The 17,013-nt window shown below is 41.7% G+C and overlaps 1 long non-coding RNA gene across 1 annotated transcript in view; it reads left to right on the forward strand.

Annotated features, from left to right (window-relative positions):
• The first annotated feature begins 13,164 nt into the window (after nt 1-13,164).
• Nucleotides 13,165-17,013, forward strand: part of LOC108785543 — an 18,554-nt gene continuing 14,705 nt past the window's right edge. The window contains exon 1 of the long non-coding RNA XR_001941138.1: nt 13,165-13,340. This is a non-coding gene — a long non-coding RNA (uncharacterized LOC108785543). The remainder of the gene's footprint in view (nt 13,341-17,013) is intronic.

Below are 17,013 nucleotides of genomic sequence, written 5' to 3' on the forward strand. Positions count from 1 at the left end.
ACTAGTGCTGCCTCGGAAGGGGGTAGTCTTATACGATGAGTATAGCCCAAAACCTATGTTTTAACGTAAAAATTAGGTGGTCGTCTTATACGCCCAGTCGACGTATATGCTGGCAAATACGGTATATAAAATACTTATAGCCCACGGGTCTCTTTTACAAATATGGAAAAATAAAGGATACCCTCAAATTATTGAGATCCCAATTGTGAGCTCAAAAATATATCCAAAAACATATTAGAATTATAAAAAAAAATTATTCTCGTATGAAACTACATATAAATAAACACACATTTAAAAAGCTATCAACTTCATTATAAGACCAGAACTAATCCTTTTTAAAATACATATTTTTCTTACTGGGATTATCAATGCTACCTCTCCTGTCTTACCTATTACTGTACTTTCGTACAGTAATTGTCACTTGTTCTCTAAATGCTAATAATGTCAATGTAATTTCTATGTTATTTATCTAAACATCCTTACAATAAAAAATGATATCCATTATCTAAACTGAGAGTACAGCAAAACAAACACTTAAAAAATGGCTAAATGCGGTGCAAGATATTTTTGAGCTTCAACCAGCATGCTGCAGAGTTGGACCCTTGTTCTCTGAGTGCAAGCAGCTGTTTCTTTGCAGCAGGCCAACCTGCTGAGCCAAAGTTAGAACTCTGCATCAGCAAAGTTTAGGTTTTCTGCAGTTTAAAACGCTATAAGGCCAAAGAATTAAAATAAAAATAATCTAGTGGGTGATTAAACGTGCCTTGATGGACTACATCTCCATACAAATTAGTAAACTAAACGTGAGATTGTAGTCCACCATGGGAGTGAACTTGGAGCGGTGGCAAGTATAGCTAAGGTTAAATTGTAGGAAGCTGTGGGACCCAGGGCCCGATTCCCAACAAGGCCACCGAGGCCCACCCTCGGGGCGGCATGGAGCAGAGGGGCGGCACCGGTTTGAAGTCCCCCGACGCCCGGAAAATAGAGTAACGGGCGCCGGGCGGTAATTTTTCTGCATTTAGCCCTGCTTTGCACAAGTAGAGCTAAATGTAGTGTGGGGAAACCACTTGTTTCTTTACAAGTGATCCCAGCGATGTCGCCAAGATCACTTGTAATAAGACTGCAGGATGTCCGTCCACCCCCCTCCCCTGCAGCTACCTCTCTCCATCCTGGCTCCGTCCTCCTGGCTCCGTCCTCCTGGCTCCGTCCTCCTGGCTCCGTCCTCCCGGCTCCGTCCTCTCCTCGCTGGCCGCCGCCGTCTTCAGGATGGAGAGCGGTAAGAAGAGCGGCAGGGTTAAAAGTAACCCTGGCACTCCTTGTAAACAGTGAGAGGGGAGAGCAGTGTTCCCCTCTCACCTGCCACAGGAGTTCCAGTACAGTACTGTGCTAGAACTCCTGCATTGAAGGTGACAGGTTTAATAAAGAGATGCTGTGCTATCACACAAGAGATGCCATATGCTATCACACAGGGGCTTGTTAGCTCCTGTGTGATAGCAATAACGTCAAGTAAAAACAAAAAACTGATAAAAAAATAATGACATAAATAAAAAAAAATAACAAAAATAATAAGTAATAATAATTAAATTTAAAAAAAATAATAAGTAAAACATTATAAGAAAAAATATTTAAAAAATAAGAAATGAATTATAAATAAAAAATAATAAGATAAAAAATGATGAAAAATAAAAAAGTAAAAGATGACGCAATGCAAAAGTAAAATTGTGACGCAATGCAACGGATCTGTTGTGAATGGGGCCTGCAAGGAAAATTCAGGTACTTAAATGCCTTGCATTTAAAAAAATATACATATTTAATGATGTTTAAATGGATATAGAACTGCATTCATGTGCCTGGATATGTATGTAAGAATGTTAGAAGTATTTTGATATTTAGAATCATTTTTATTTGCAGATCATACCTACTACTCCATTGAGAAACGTTGCTCTATGAACCTGAATTGCACTGCGGGGATGTACGCCTATGTCAATGATGACATTAACTATGAGCTTTCATATCAATGCTGTAATGGAGATCTTTGCAACAATGGGACTTATTAAATTTAGTATAATGTATGTGGATAGATAGATATATATATCTATATATTTATTTGAGTATGTTTTGTGTTAATTACTTTTTCCCAAAGTTGTCACTGAATCAATGAAATGCAATAAAAAAATCTATTGCTTGAATACCTTAAAGGAGAAGTAAAGAGAACAAAATTACAAAATGCTGTTTTCATGGATTTAGATGCACATTAATAATTTTTTCATTCTATTTTGCAACTTTATCATATAGTTACCAATAAAACCTACCCAAACGATGGGCCTGAATGTCCAATTTGTGCTTCATTTGATACCTCAGAGAGGTGCAAGCCTGTTTCAACTACAGTCTGCAGACAGGCCACAGACCAATGCGCCCTATTAGTTGGATTGGTCAGAAAACCAGGTAAGTTTCCTTCCTTTATAGGGGCTGGCTTTTCTGTATGATTGGAGATATTTGTTGTCTTCATTAGCTAAAGAGAAATGAAATATAATATGAAACTCAGCACTAGAAAGGAATTCAATGTAGGTAGAGGTGGGGGCGGGGGGGAGATAAGACAATTTTTATGCACATCACAGAGGCAGAAATTTCCATGTGAATATGAAGAGGAAAACTAGCAAAAAATGTACGTTTCTGTTTTCATTTTCATCACCAGCATATGCCAGCTTTATGTACACTTGGTGTACATTACTGACATTTGTTTTCTTTTTAATACCTCTGCAAAGGTGGAAATGGGCTTTAAGGGTGCCAAAATCAGCAGTAAATCACAAGTCAATGGAGGGTTTGTTGACTTGCAATTGTATCTGCCAATATCCTTCCGATCTGTTGTGTTGCGATTCTTTTTCAACGGATGTTAACGGATGGGAACCGAAAAATGAATGGGTGTGAATGGGTCTAGTTCGCACCAGGTCTGTTGTGTTACGTTGTGCTGAAAAAAGTAGTGCATGTTCTACTTTTTGTTCAGCAGAACGGAACGGAGCAGTGTGGACTAGCCCCATTCAAACCCATTCATTTTTCGGTGTCTTTCCGGTAACTTTGAAAATCAGATTGCAACACAACAGATCCGGTGTGAATGGGCCTATAAAGTATACCCATGAGGCACCTTAGAGGTGACCTACCTAGAGCCATGCTATCCTAGTGTAGCAGTGCACAGGAATACAAATGACCAGTTAGCTGGACAACTGATGAGCATTTTTTCCCCAGACACCAAGAGGTCTCCAAAGGTGTCTGGGAGAGTCCTCAAACTATCCCTCCTCATGAGGAACCTTTACCAAATGTTAAACCTGTCTTTTCCTCACAAGCAGCTATCCATCCTTACTTGTTTACTCTCCACACTGTGGGCATCCAAAATGACACAGCAAGGGATTACAGTGTACATAACCCCTGTGTCTTAAAGATGGCTACCCAAATCTCAAAAGTACTCTAGTGGGAATTTATCAAAACTGGAGCAAACAGAATCTGGAGCAGTTGCCCATGGCAACCAATCAGCATCTCTCTTCAGTTTGCTCAGGTAAGATTTGAAAATGAAAGAGAGAGAAGCTGATTGGCTGCAGTACAAACCTACACCAGATTTTGTCTGCTCCAATTTTGATAAATTCCCCTCTCCGTGTCCATTAAACACAGGCTCTTCCAAGATGTCACCCAGTCTCCATAGTAGAAGACACACTGGTGCCATGCCTTACTCCCCCTCCTAGGATATATCAAATGGAAAGAGCTTTTTATGAAAGCAATTGCAATTAAGAAACTAAGGACAGGTGGGGACATCTAGAGAAAGAAAGTGAGAACTACACTGTAATCTCACTTAAAGGAGAACTATGACATAACGCAAAATAAACATACTCTTTACCTTTATACTAGTAACAGCATTGCAGATTTCCACAGTAACAGCACATCTGAGATATCCTCTTTTCAAAACCCAGCAAACAGCCACCAACGGCTCCGTGCGCAGCTTGATTCTTCTTAGGGGGAGGTAACAAGTATTGCAGCACGCCCTCAGCTTTTTTTCCAAACAGACAATTCTCTGTGTGGCCGCGCTTTCCCAATGCACGCACACCTGTGTGGGACCAGAGCGTGCACGCTGTCACATAGGAGAGGGAGGAGGAGGCTCAGTCCAGAAGATGAGGCAGCGGCTCATTATGGTAGGAAGCAGACAAGAGGTGGACACGGCACAGCAGCGATTGGAGGGAAGGCGGAGATAAAGGACAGAGGCGGGGACAAGATATTTACACAGCAAGTCATCGGCGTGTGGAGGGAAGGCGGGGAGACAGGGAGAGAGCTGCGGGGACAGAGTCTGTGCATATATTCATGAACGCACAGTGGCTCGTAACATGCGCTGTCAGTCACAGGGGCGAAAGACCAGTGGGGAGGATCCTGACAGTAATGTCGGAATCACTCCTCAGAACGGCGATTAGCCCCGCCCAGCTTCTAATATGTTAAATAACAAGCTTATGGTGTGTTTTTGATTACAGGAGTACATTACAATATGTACTCCTTTATCATTAGCAATCTAAAAGTGCAAAAAAACGATGACCCCATAGTTCTCCTTTAAGGAAAATAATGGGAGACTAATACTCTGTTACCTAGGGAGCACATAGAAATTGTATTGTCTGCCTGAGCAGTACCCTGAAAATGTACTTTTTGTCTTTAAATTCTCCTGTAAGTGTGCCTAGGCCTTCCTCTACCTACAGCCTTATTCAGTAGCTGTATATCTGCAGTGTAAGATCCAAGGCACAGCTGCCTCTGACTGATAGTCTCAACTTGGGACACTTAGCTTACCCTCCCGATTGCTGAATGCTACATGTGGCCTTGTATTTGTGGTCACTTGCCAGAGTTTCTTACCCTTCCTTGTCCAGTTGCTTGTAGCATGGCTTGTGCAGTGTTTCTGACACTGTTGTACCTCTCGGTGCTCTCTTATGGCCAAACCCGTTAACATCATCATTCTGCAACTACTATTAAAACTCCTGACAAATACCCATCTCAGAGTGAGGATGCAAACACCAACTCACTTTTTATTCATCAGCTTGTCCATGAAGTTCCCACCCTTGTGTGTTGTTCCTGTTCTCTGTATATGACCCTGGCTTTGGCTGAATAATCTCCTGGTTCCCAACTCCGGCTATTATTTCTGTTCATCCTGCTCTCAGTGTTCCTTGACCTGGTTTGGCTGACTACACGCTTTGACATCTGACCCCTGGCTTGGCACTAATTACTTTATGGACTTTCTCATATGTTTTTTGCCATTTATGTGTATTGTTGCTACAATAAACTCCTTTTATTTTGTTAAACCTGCACTTGAAGTTTCTGTCTGGTTACTTGGTTATCTAACATCACTATCATGTAACTTTCCTGAGACCATTGACCAAGGGATTCCCCTTCTAAATTACAACTGATGCCCTGATGAAGGGGGTCTATGTTTGCCCCCAAAATGCACGTGTGCTTTGATGCTTTTATTTTTAACAATAAAAACTCCTTTGGAATATTCTTTGTTTGGTGGGGCCTCTGTTTTTTTAAATTCTAATTGACTTCTCCAGGCCCCCCTCTTGTCCTCTGTGGGGGTCAAAAATTTGGAGTCAAGATAAATGGGAAACTTTGCAGGTCATCAATTTAAAGAACCAGCAATGAGTGAAGAAAGTAGATATGCCTCCTCATGGAGTCAAAGCATAGACTTCTCAAGGAGACTTGCAAAGTCCTCTTTGTTAGGTCAATAAACACAAGGCAGATTAGGAATATCCACTTAATTAAGCAAATCTAAAAATTTGCTGAAAACGAGTCCATCCAAACTAGGTTTATCAAATTCAATGCCACCAATCTAGCAAATTCTCCTCAGACACTTTTCAAGTTGGAGCTAAAAACCAACACACTTTGTGTGTTTCCTGGTTTTGTCCAATGTGTGTGGGTGAGGCTGCAGTGGAATCAGAGAGAGAGAGGGTGGACCTGGAACCTGGGATCACCCTGGCCTTCATTTTCAGAAGGAAAGAATGTAGGCTTCATTATAGAGATCTCAAGCAGAGTATCCAGACGCAAGAAATATCCAAAACCGTAAATTGCTAAGGTGTAAGTCAAGCCAATATGTTTATTCTTAATTCTGGATAGAGCAGAGAAGAGTTAAACTTCCTTTCAAATTTTTTACTGCTATCCAGAGAGATCTGCCCTCACTTCCTGTCCTGGTGTCCTAGTGACAACATTGTATCATACAGGAAAACTCTCAAAGCGCAACACAGACAAAAATAAACATGATTTCCTTTAGTAGAATATGGGAAGGCTAGAAACCCTGTTTGCCTGGGTCCCGTCCTCACTTTCTATCTGGTGAAGTTATTTATCTGAGGGTCAGGAAGTGAGGATAAACCTCTCTAACAGTACTCCAGATAGCAGTAAAGACCTAACAGGAGTTTTAATCCTTCCCTAGTCTATCCAAAACTAGAAAACAAGTTTATGGTTTGACATACACCTAAAGTCACTCCACTGGCGGGCTGTGTCTGAGTTTAAAAGCCAACCACTAATGTTTGATTGGACATTTATCATACTAACAGGGATTATTTTGTTGTTACAGATGGTGTTAAAGCCAAAGTTTCACTGCAGGGATGCATGTCGTACTTGTCTTGTAGGTACGATTACACCCAAGCGGTTGGATACAGGATGGAGAAGGTTGACAACATGAAGTGCTGGCTCACAAAACCTAATGGCAGCTCAATTGTGAAAAATGAAGCCGATTGACCCAAAAATGAAAGTGGAACCCTCTCAAGTTAGCTAAGAGAACAGCCCCAAAAACATATACATGACGTGTTTTACCAGAGATCACTTTTCTGAACCTTCTGTTCTTTGGCTTCCTTTCTTCACTTCCAAGCTGACTATGCATAGGCTTCACTACATTAGTGAGGTCTTCCCTACGCCAAGTGTCTAGTATTTGAAACCTCCATTGATGATAGTACTTTGCAATGCCTTACATTCCATTATCTTACAAAATATTGACACATCCTTACCTAAAATCATTTTGGTATATGATGGATTGTGGAAAATTGAAGTTCAGATGAACTTTCAGATTAAATCAGCTACCTGTACAATTTAAGGCTTTTATGTTGACCCTAATGCATCTTCATTATTGTAACCACCAAGATTCTGTACCTGGACTCTGTCCTAAACTACACACTTCAATAAAACATTGCTTTACTCTGCAGAAATACTGTCTCTGGTGTCTCATTACACTACCGAAAACTTCTATATATAAGTTCAAATAAACAGGAAAACTGCACTATGACAGCCCAATTGAACTAAATAACCACCTCAGTTTGAAGTGCTGTGATAGAGTACTGGTTTCAAATTGTTTATGGATATGAACACATATAGATATAATTGATGCTGTACACCGATCAGCCATAACATTATGGCTACTGAGAGGTAAAGTGAATAACATTACAATGTCACCTGGAAGTGGGGGGATATATTACAGTGGCACATGGAAGTGGGCGGATATATTACAATGGCACCTGGAAGTGGGGGGGGGGAAATATATTAGCAAGTGAACATTTATCCCTGCATTTGATGTGATTGAAGCAGAAAACAAAATGGGCAAATGTGAGCATTTAAGCAACTTTGACAATGACCAGATTGTTGTTGCTAGATGACTGGCTCAGTATAACTCCAAAATGCAGCTTTTGCAGAATGTTCCCGGTCTGCAGTGGTCAGGACCTACCAAAACCATCCCCAGGAAGGAAAACCGATGAACCGGCAACAGGCTCATGGGCGGACAAAGCTCACAGATGCATGTGGCGAGTGAAGGAGGCCCCACTTCACAATGTACAGGATGTAAGGGATCTGCTACTGATGGCTTGATGCTAGATACCATGCCTCGAAAGGTCAGGGCTATTTTGGTGACAAAATGGGGTTAATAGGTAGTCAGTATGAAGTGAGTGGTCAAACTGTGGCTGACTAGTGTATATTTGGGGTACAAAAACACTTTTGTATGTTGATTTTAACATACTTATACATTAAAAAAGGTTCAGAATTATAGGAATTGTTATTGTTCCAACAATCAAAGAAACCAGAAAGCTTCGGTACTGTATGTAAGTTAGAGCAGAACATTATATATGTATTATTTATATCTTTCATTTTTGTAAATGCTTCCTAACACCAGGAACTTGTTGATTGAAGATGTATGGCTGTAAAGCTTGCTAGTAGTACCAAGGGTGGAGAACTTTAGTTGCCAAGGGTAAGGCAAGAACTCTGTTAAAGCTGCCTCTGGCAAAGTAGCACCCAAAGACAATATTGTCACATTTCCTTCCACACCTGTGTATATCCTGTTCTTGGCTGATCTTGGTTTATGTCTGATCTGCCTGCTGAGGTATCTCACAATGATTGAATTTTTCCAATGTTTTAAATGTGTGCTTCTTCAAACACCCGGGGCGTAACTCCTGACCATGGGACCCCATAACAAAATTTTGATGAGAACTGTTGCAGCTTCTCTCTGTGGGACCTGTCAATTTCAATACTGTATGTGCCATTGATCTGAACATAAGGTATGACTAAATAAAGAGCAGACAGCAGGGGGACTGTCTACATAGTCAGTATACTACTAGTGACCAGTGCTTTAGATAGCACTAGTCAAAGAATAGGGGGCAGCAATGTAGGGAATTCCACATTGAATGTGATTTTCCAACTATCATTACTTCATTAATAGCTCATCAGTCTTTGTCAGCATTTTTTTTTCCAGGGCTTTAGTGCTCTGGCCTTAGCCACCATGACTCAATATCTCTAATGAGACTTCTTTGAGTTCTGGCATTTTTGCAGAACTACAAACCTTAGTCTCTTCAGGTCAAAGCTGAGGAGACTTTTGACTGCATTAGGCACACAGTGTTAATTTATCTGGTGGGCTGCAGAAGATGTTTTCAGGGCAATAAGTCTAAAATTCCAAGACAGCCAAACAAATGTTCACACCAGTGAACTAGTGAATTACTGGCTCGAGTAGGGGAATACATCGATCATTTCCTACAGCCAGTTGTTATTAAAACAAAGGCGTATTTGAGAGATAGCAAGGATATGCTTAAAAGAGAATTATGGGGTAAGTGTGTTCCCCCATAGTTCTCTTTAGGGTCACGGGAGGACAGATACTAGCCTCCTCCCGTGACCTAAAGCTCGGCATAACAGCAAAAAAGCTGGTTATGAGTTGATGAGTGAGTTTGCCATTTGTTTTGCTTGCCAAAGCTCAGTATATCCTGTGATATACTGCACATATATCATGGGCTATACTGCACATAGTTCTCCTTTAATATTCTTAATAACAATGATTCCACAACAGATCTGATTCTGGGGACGTTAGATGTGATTTCCTTTTTATTAATATATGCCATGAAAAGGGAATTGAAGCAATTAGATGGGCATTGGAGAAATCAGGAGAATTGAAGACAGAACAGATAGAATTTATTATGAACTCCACAGATTTCGCCATGAGGAAGAGTTATTTCTGGTACAAAGGGGAGTTCTTTATCCAGACCAAAATTTGTCCCCAGCTTGGCCAACCTATTCATGGTGAAATGGGAGGAGGAAGCAGAGGCGTTCTGAGGCGGGGTGACACCCAGTGCAAGTACCGCGTGACACCCCTCAGTGACATCATTGTGCACGCGTGTGATAACGTCACGCACTGTACAGCTGTTACCTGCTGGCGGCCATCTTGGTGATGGACGCAGGCAGAGAGAGGAGGGGACGTCACCCGGCAGGATAAGGTATTCCGCCGGGGTCCCCTACTCTCTCGAGCAACTGTTGGGCTCTCTCTGCCCGACTTTTCAGAGGGGGTGACATCAAAATTACTGTCAGTCATTTTGGTGTCACCCCTCCAATGGTGTCACCCCCTGCACCCCGCTTGTGACGCCACTGAGAAGAATTTCTCCCACAAAATGGGAGAGATTAACATTATGGAAAAAATATTTGGATGACGTGCTGTTTATTTGGAAGGGGGGACCAGACACACTGAAAGTTTTCTTGGATATATTGGATAACAATAATTGTGGCATTTCCTTCACAAAAAAGATAGTAGGCAATAAGATTGACTTTCTAGATTTACATATACAGTATCTATACAGGAGGGTAGCATCTGCCCTAGTACGTTTTTCAAAACCACAGATAGAAATGGCTTCATACCAATCGAGAGTTGTCTTCATCCTCGATGGTTAAATAACTTTCCCAAAAGTTAATTTGTTCCTATCAGGAGGGACTGTACTTTACAAAAAGATTGACATGAACCATAATGTGTCGAAACACTTAAAATGTTTCCACAACAAAAACCCCAAAGGGTTTGAAAGTTGTGGGAATAGATAAGGTAACCAAACATTGTAGAGGGTGCAATCTAAAGAAAAATATATCCCAAAATGAGTCCAAATGGATTTTTGCCCTCAGAACAAAAGGATTGAATGTGGAATTCGATTTGAATTGCTTCCTTAATAACAGCTAATATACTTCTTTGTAGGCAATAATATTTTATAACTTTTACATAGTTCATAGGTTGGCATACATCTATAGTTCACATGATAGCAGATGCATTAGTATTTTCTAATTATATATGTTTACTGCAAGTTCAGATGGAATATTTTTATTAAGAATTGTAGTGAGGTTTATGATTTGTACTGGATATTTCGCTTTGAGCTCCTTTGTAATTAAGATTCTTATAACCCCTATTATACATATTCCATGCGATGTGAATGTGGGATATCCTGCTCAGAGCTTCTCTGCAATTGGATTATTGTCGGTCATTCAGCTTTGAGCTCCTACGATTAATTATTGACCTTCCAATTTCCATCTTGTAAGTGAGGCAATTAATGATTCTCAGCCTTCACGCTGTCCCGACGAAGTCATTTGGACATCTGGTGAATGCGGATCTCATCTATTATCTAGAATGTGGATCATTTTCAAGCACGGAGCACCTTAGAAGACTTTACACCCACTTTTGGATTTTTGCTTATGAGTTATGGACATTTATATTTTTTAAGGACATATACTACGCATTTATCTATGCATTCATAATTTTAATGTGAGTAGATAATTTTCAAGCATGGAACACTTCAGAAGATTGACACATTGTGGTATACGGTTGTCTGTGTCTAACATAGGACATACACCCATTCATCTATATTTATACACTTAATATGTTTATCACGGTATCATGCTTTTGATGCGATTGCCTCATGGTTAAGATTTAATATTTATCATCTGTTAATTATTGTTTGTCACTGGACTGCAATACTCACTTGAGCCCAGTGTATTCTTGGATCTATATACATATAATAGGTATAGCCTAAAAATAAATACACTTCAACCTTCCTCAGGTTGCAACAATGATGTCAGATAATCTGGATGGCATACACTGCACAAGCATCAAATGCTCACGTACTCACATCATGACTCAATGTCATTCGCATGTTTAGAGATTGCACACTTGTGAAAAAGTGTTGATTGTGCTAATATGTGCACTCATAAACCCAACTTAGGGGTCTATTCACAAAGCTACCGAAGGATCTAGGATCTAGGCATATGCTTCGGCTCGACTGAGCCCAGGGGAAATTCGAAGCTGGCCGACAACCTGCTTCTGACAGCTGGGCTGAGCCAGCCGTCATGTCACAGCTGGCTCCGACCAGTTGCAGAGAGATCAGCGTCCCTGGTTACCAGGTAACCAGAGACGCCGTTCTATCATTGCACTGAGAACACGTTGGAGCCGCTGTAAAATTACAGCAGCTCCGCCGGGTTCTGTGTGTAATAACAGAAGGCGTCCCTGATTACCTGGTAACCAGGGACGCCTTCTGTCATTACACTGCAGCTCCTCAGTACACTGAGAACCCGGTGGAGCCGCTGTAAAATCACAGCAGCTCCGCCGGGTTCTGTGTGTAATAACAGAAGGCGTCCCTGATTACCTGGTAACCAGGGACGCCTTCTGTCATTACACTGCGGCTCCTCAGTACACTGAGAACCTGGCGGAGGATGTGTAAAATCACAGCGGCTCCTCAGGGTTCTCATTGTGTAATGACACATGGGCATCCCTGGTTACTTGGTAACCAGGGATGCCCATGTGTCATTACGACGAGAGCTTAGGAGAGCCGGCAGTGATATGAAAGCCGACTCTGCTAAGCTCTCATCTTAATGACAGAACAGCGTCTGCTGGTTACTGGGTAACCAGCAGACGCTATTCTGTCATTAGAATGAGAGCTTAGCAGAGCCAAAAGAAAACAGTTGGGCGGAGTTAGCTGTCACTGCTAGCTCCGCCCAATCGTTATCAATTTTTTTTTCTACTTTTTTACTGTTTTTCTATTCTGCTCGGTACCACAAAGGTACCGAGCAGAATAGCCGAGCTGAATGCAGCTCAGCTTTGTAAATAGACCCCTTAATCTTAATCTAATGTTACACTGACAATATTTATAAACCATATTCCCACTTGGGGTCCCTGGTTCAAACCCCGGCCAGGACACTATCTGCAGGGAGTTTGCATGTTCTCCCTGTGCTTGTGTGGGTGTCCTCCCACACTCCAAAGACATGTTGGTAGAGTAATTGTCCCTGTATGAATGCATGTGAGATAAGGACCTTAGACTGTAAGCTGCTTGAGGGCAGGGACTTATGTGAATGTGCAACTATGTAAAGTGCTGCATAAATTGTCAGCGCTATAGAAATACCTGTAATCAATCAAAATATGTGTACCAAAATTATTTGCTTCTAAATTAAAGCCCTATCTGTCCAGAAATAAATGCATGTTATAAAACATTAGTGTAAACTACAAACCCTAAAAGATACACTGTGCGGAAATGAAAAAAAAAAAAAGAAATCTCAGGATTCTAAGGTGAGAAAGGCATCAAGTGGTTAAGCTATGTATGGTCACAGTGCAGTTGCCTTGTCTATAATGGAATGAGACACCAGAGACAATTTTGCTGCAGAATAAAGCATTGTTTTACTGAAGCTTACAGCTCAGGACAGAGTCCGGGTACATAACCTTGGCGGTTACAAATAGAATCATTTCTTAAGCAGTTGCAAGCCTATAGAAAGATGAAAGATCAAGACATTGAAGACCTTAAAGTGTACCAGTAGCGGAATAAAACTTTGTAACCTACTAATAAGAAGCAATTATAGGAACCTCTAGTGTGCTCTGAGTGTAGGGGCTCCTAGAGTATCTAGGTGAAAGCTTGTACTGCATGCAGGAACACTGTTGGTGCCTGCCATCAATTTCCAATATCAAATCACAAAGTTTTACACACTGAAGGTTTGCTTTAAGGAAGATTAGTATTGAGTAATAAATGACCAGCATGCTGGTTTTGGTTCTGCCACCCTACTTGCATTGGGTACACACTGCTCAATATGTCGTCTTGTAAGACGTTGCCCTGTTCACCTGGCGCTGGAAACCCATGGGCAGGCTACCCTCACTTACAGCTACATTGGGACACAATGGAGACTGGGACTAGCTAGTTGAAAACATGGCAGCCCCAGCCCTACAACCACCTTCTTAGCAACATTCCATTGTGGTGAGCTGGTGCAACCTGCAGCAGAGAGAAAACAAGAAGGAAAGAAGAGGAGTTGACCTCCAGCATGCTGGGCAGGATCAAAGTAAAGCAGATAACTAAATGATTACACAGCTTTGCCGGCTCTGCAATCCATCAATCTTTCTTCTTTTATGTGCATGAGAACTTGGTATCCTTATCAACCCGACTTCCTGGCAAGTTAGTAAGGTCGACTAAACAAGTACCGGTGGTGATACAGCCTTGAAATGCATATGGCTTGTCAATGTCATCTGCAACAAAGGAAAATAAATGTATAAAGTAGAAATTTTAGTAAAGGCACAAACATTCATTCTAAACATTAACATGCTAAAGTCATGTTGTAGGAGACTAAAGGCATGATTCCTAACCTGGTCCGAACCTGAGCTCGTCCCAACAGAGAAGGAAGCTCCATCTGCTGCCCACTTAGCTGTGGTTGGGGAAAGTCTATATTTGGTCAAAGACATTTAATGATGTCATAAAGCATCTTGTTTCTGTTTCTGTGCAGCTTCGGGCAGGGAATGTTCCTCCCCACAGCTGAATGGGTGGGTAGCCCCATCTTGCTTCTGGGTTTGGAAGAACTAATTTTCGGACTAGGTGTGGTCCAGCCCTCAGCTCATCCCTAGTAGAAATTACTGTTATTAAGGGCCCTTACAAATCAATGCTTCCAGTCAGGGCCGGCCTCAGGCCTTTAGGCGCCCTGTGCAAGAAAGCTTTACAGCGCCCCTCAGTGACCACACGCCTCAGTAATCACACCCCTCAGTAACCACACCCATTTTTTTCCAATAAAGACTCCCATTTTGTTAAGCCCCAAAGAAACATATTATAAAGTATGATAAAAATAAAACTTTTATTCAAAGCTATTAAACTTTGTAGGCACAATATAGGTATTCTTATTACATAAAACAACAGAAGGTAAACAAGTGGTAAACAATAAATGTCAAACTAAAATAGAGTCTATAAAAAAAAAAGTGTCAGGCTGTCATGCCGACCATTTTTTCAAATAGGTGCATCTAGAAAAGTAAAAATAAAAAACAGAACACAAAACCTAGACTACATGTTAAATGAATTAATTAATATATGTACGAATATACGAAGAATGTATTCAGGCACATAATCATTTGTTTGAGAATGTGCGGCGGCCATGTTGGCCACCAACACGTTCTGCGAATGCGGGCCACCATCTTGGAGGCGGGGAGCATGACGTTACATGCGGTCTTGCATGCGTGACGTCAGGTGACATCACACGCCGATATATGCGCCGCCATCTTGGTGTATACCTAGATATACACCAAGATGGTGGCGCCCAACACGTGCGGTGTTATATGACGTCATGCGCCCTGACTCCAGAACACTCCAATTGCTGAATCCAAAATAGCATAAAAATTAATTTTGCTTGATGAAACGAATGAAAACGTTTTTAGTTTTCGTTCATTTCATCTGAAATTATTTAGATTATTTTTTATTAATTTTTTACTATTGGGGGGCTTCTGGGAAATATCTGACCCCTGACATTTACCTTTTAAAATAGAAAATAGATTGAGGACGCAAAGTCCTCAATTTCTTTTTCTGCATCCTCTGTTCTAAATAAATGGAGAGCACTCCGTACAGAGGCTTCCCATTCATTCAGACACTGATGATAGTAAAATATTTTACTACCACCAGTTTCTGAATGGGGAGGAGCCGCTATACTGAGTGCTACTCCCCATCCAGAAATTCTGCTATAAGCTCATTGTTGCTCCAGTCACCATAATCTTATAGCAGAAGAGTCCTCCTAACTCTTCTGTGTAAATAGCTGTCATCAGTGGGTGGCAAGCTGTTGCAGAGCATGATGCAGGGTGAGGGAACAACAACTATGTGAAATATTTATGGTGTGAATTGGTTCTAACTCAATGCAGTTTAATCTTTTAGATTTAGTAGGAATCTTGCACATTATGTTTTTTTGTGTGTGTGCGTGCACTGGGCCTGGAAGCGAAAGGGTTAAATGAATACCTTTTTGTGTGTGTGTGCCTTCAAACACTTGAGCTGGTGTGTGTGTGTTAGCATGCATGCATGGGTTCAAGGATGGTAACATTACCTGGACGAGCTGCAATGCCTGAGAAGTTGAAGCACTGGAACTGCATGCAGGCACACTCAACGGTTCCGAAATCTGTGCATTTATCGCTGCCCTCCACAAAACAGCTTGGGCATGAATGACCATTCTTTGTTAGGTTCAATTGTGGCACTGGACATTGCAGAAAAAGTCATTTTAAGAAATCAGAAAAACTGCAGCAAGCAACAGTAAGAAACCTCCCTACGCCCTCCATTGATGGACACACAGGAACCCGGGGTTGCTTTACTATGATCATTCCATAATTCCATAATTAACATATGGTACCGTGTAACGCAACTACCACACGTCAACAGTGTGGGAGGAATGTTGCCTTGCCATTCATTGGAATAGCACCCCAAATGCACCTCTCACCCACAATGCAATCAACCGTGCTGCAACCATGCATTGCCATTGAATAAATAAATATGCATGCACTAATTTTTTTTAATCACAATGCACACTATTGCAGTACTGTCGCATTGTAGGCGGGAGGTGCGCTTGGGGTGCCATTCAAATTAATGGCAATGCAGCGTTCCTCACCGCACTGTTAACGCATGGTAGGTGTGAACAGGCCCTGAAAGTAAATTTTCACTCTGTAGAGAGGATTTTCACTTTATCTTAGTAAAAGGTAAAACAGTTATGCACAGGGGTGTATAGCCCCCCTGCTGTCCTGGGGGGGAGGGGGGTGTGCTGCTGGTGGCACATGAGAAGGTGAGGGGATGGCAGTGTTGAGACTGGGGGGGACCTGGGATGCTCTGGCAGGAGCCCAGCTCCTGGCAACCAGTGACATTAGTGAGTTGGGCAGGATGCCGGCCAGAGCGTCCCAGGTTGCTAAGTTCTGAGTGGGGGGATATTTGTGGCCCTTACACAATCTTGGTCTTAGTAGCAACCCGGGATGCTCTGGCCAAAAATTGGGCTGCATGCACAATGCAAACATTATGCAGCAGAGAGGCCATGCCACTTTGCCTGTCCCCCTCCACGTGACCCAATGAGATGCTGCTTGAGGCAACTGCCTCAGACTAACTCATTATAGGGAGTTTGCAGACCCTGACACCCTGACACTAAGTAAATTCATACTTACTTTGGATCCCTCCTGTGTTACAACCGTCTGAATCATCACAACATGTTGAGAACAAGACATACTGAAACTCCTCTGTAGTATTTAGAAACATCGGTTGATTACAAATTAGCTTTTGATCTTTAGGCATGCATCTCTTCCTGACTGTTTGTCTATTATCTCCTCCTAAAGGAAGAACAAAAGTTGGGAATGTATAATTCTATATGTTATGGTCATGACTAAAATATCAAATTGTATGAGAAAGAAAGAGTAGAGAGAGAGAGAGAGAGGGAGAAGAGAGAGAGAGAGAGGGAGAAGAGAGAGAGAGAGGG

Source organism: Nanorana parkeri, unplaced genomic scaffold (assembly GCF_000935625.1).
Source record: "Nanorana parkeri isolate BGI_ZX_2015 unplaced genomic scaffold, ASM93562v1 scaffold166, whole genome shotgun sequence".
NCBI classification, from domain to species: domain Eukaryota; kingdom Metazoa; phylum Chordata; class Amphibia; order Anura; family Dicroglossidae; genus Nanorana; species Nanorana parkeri.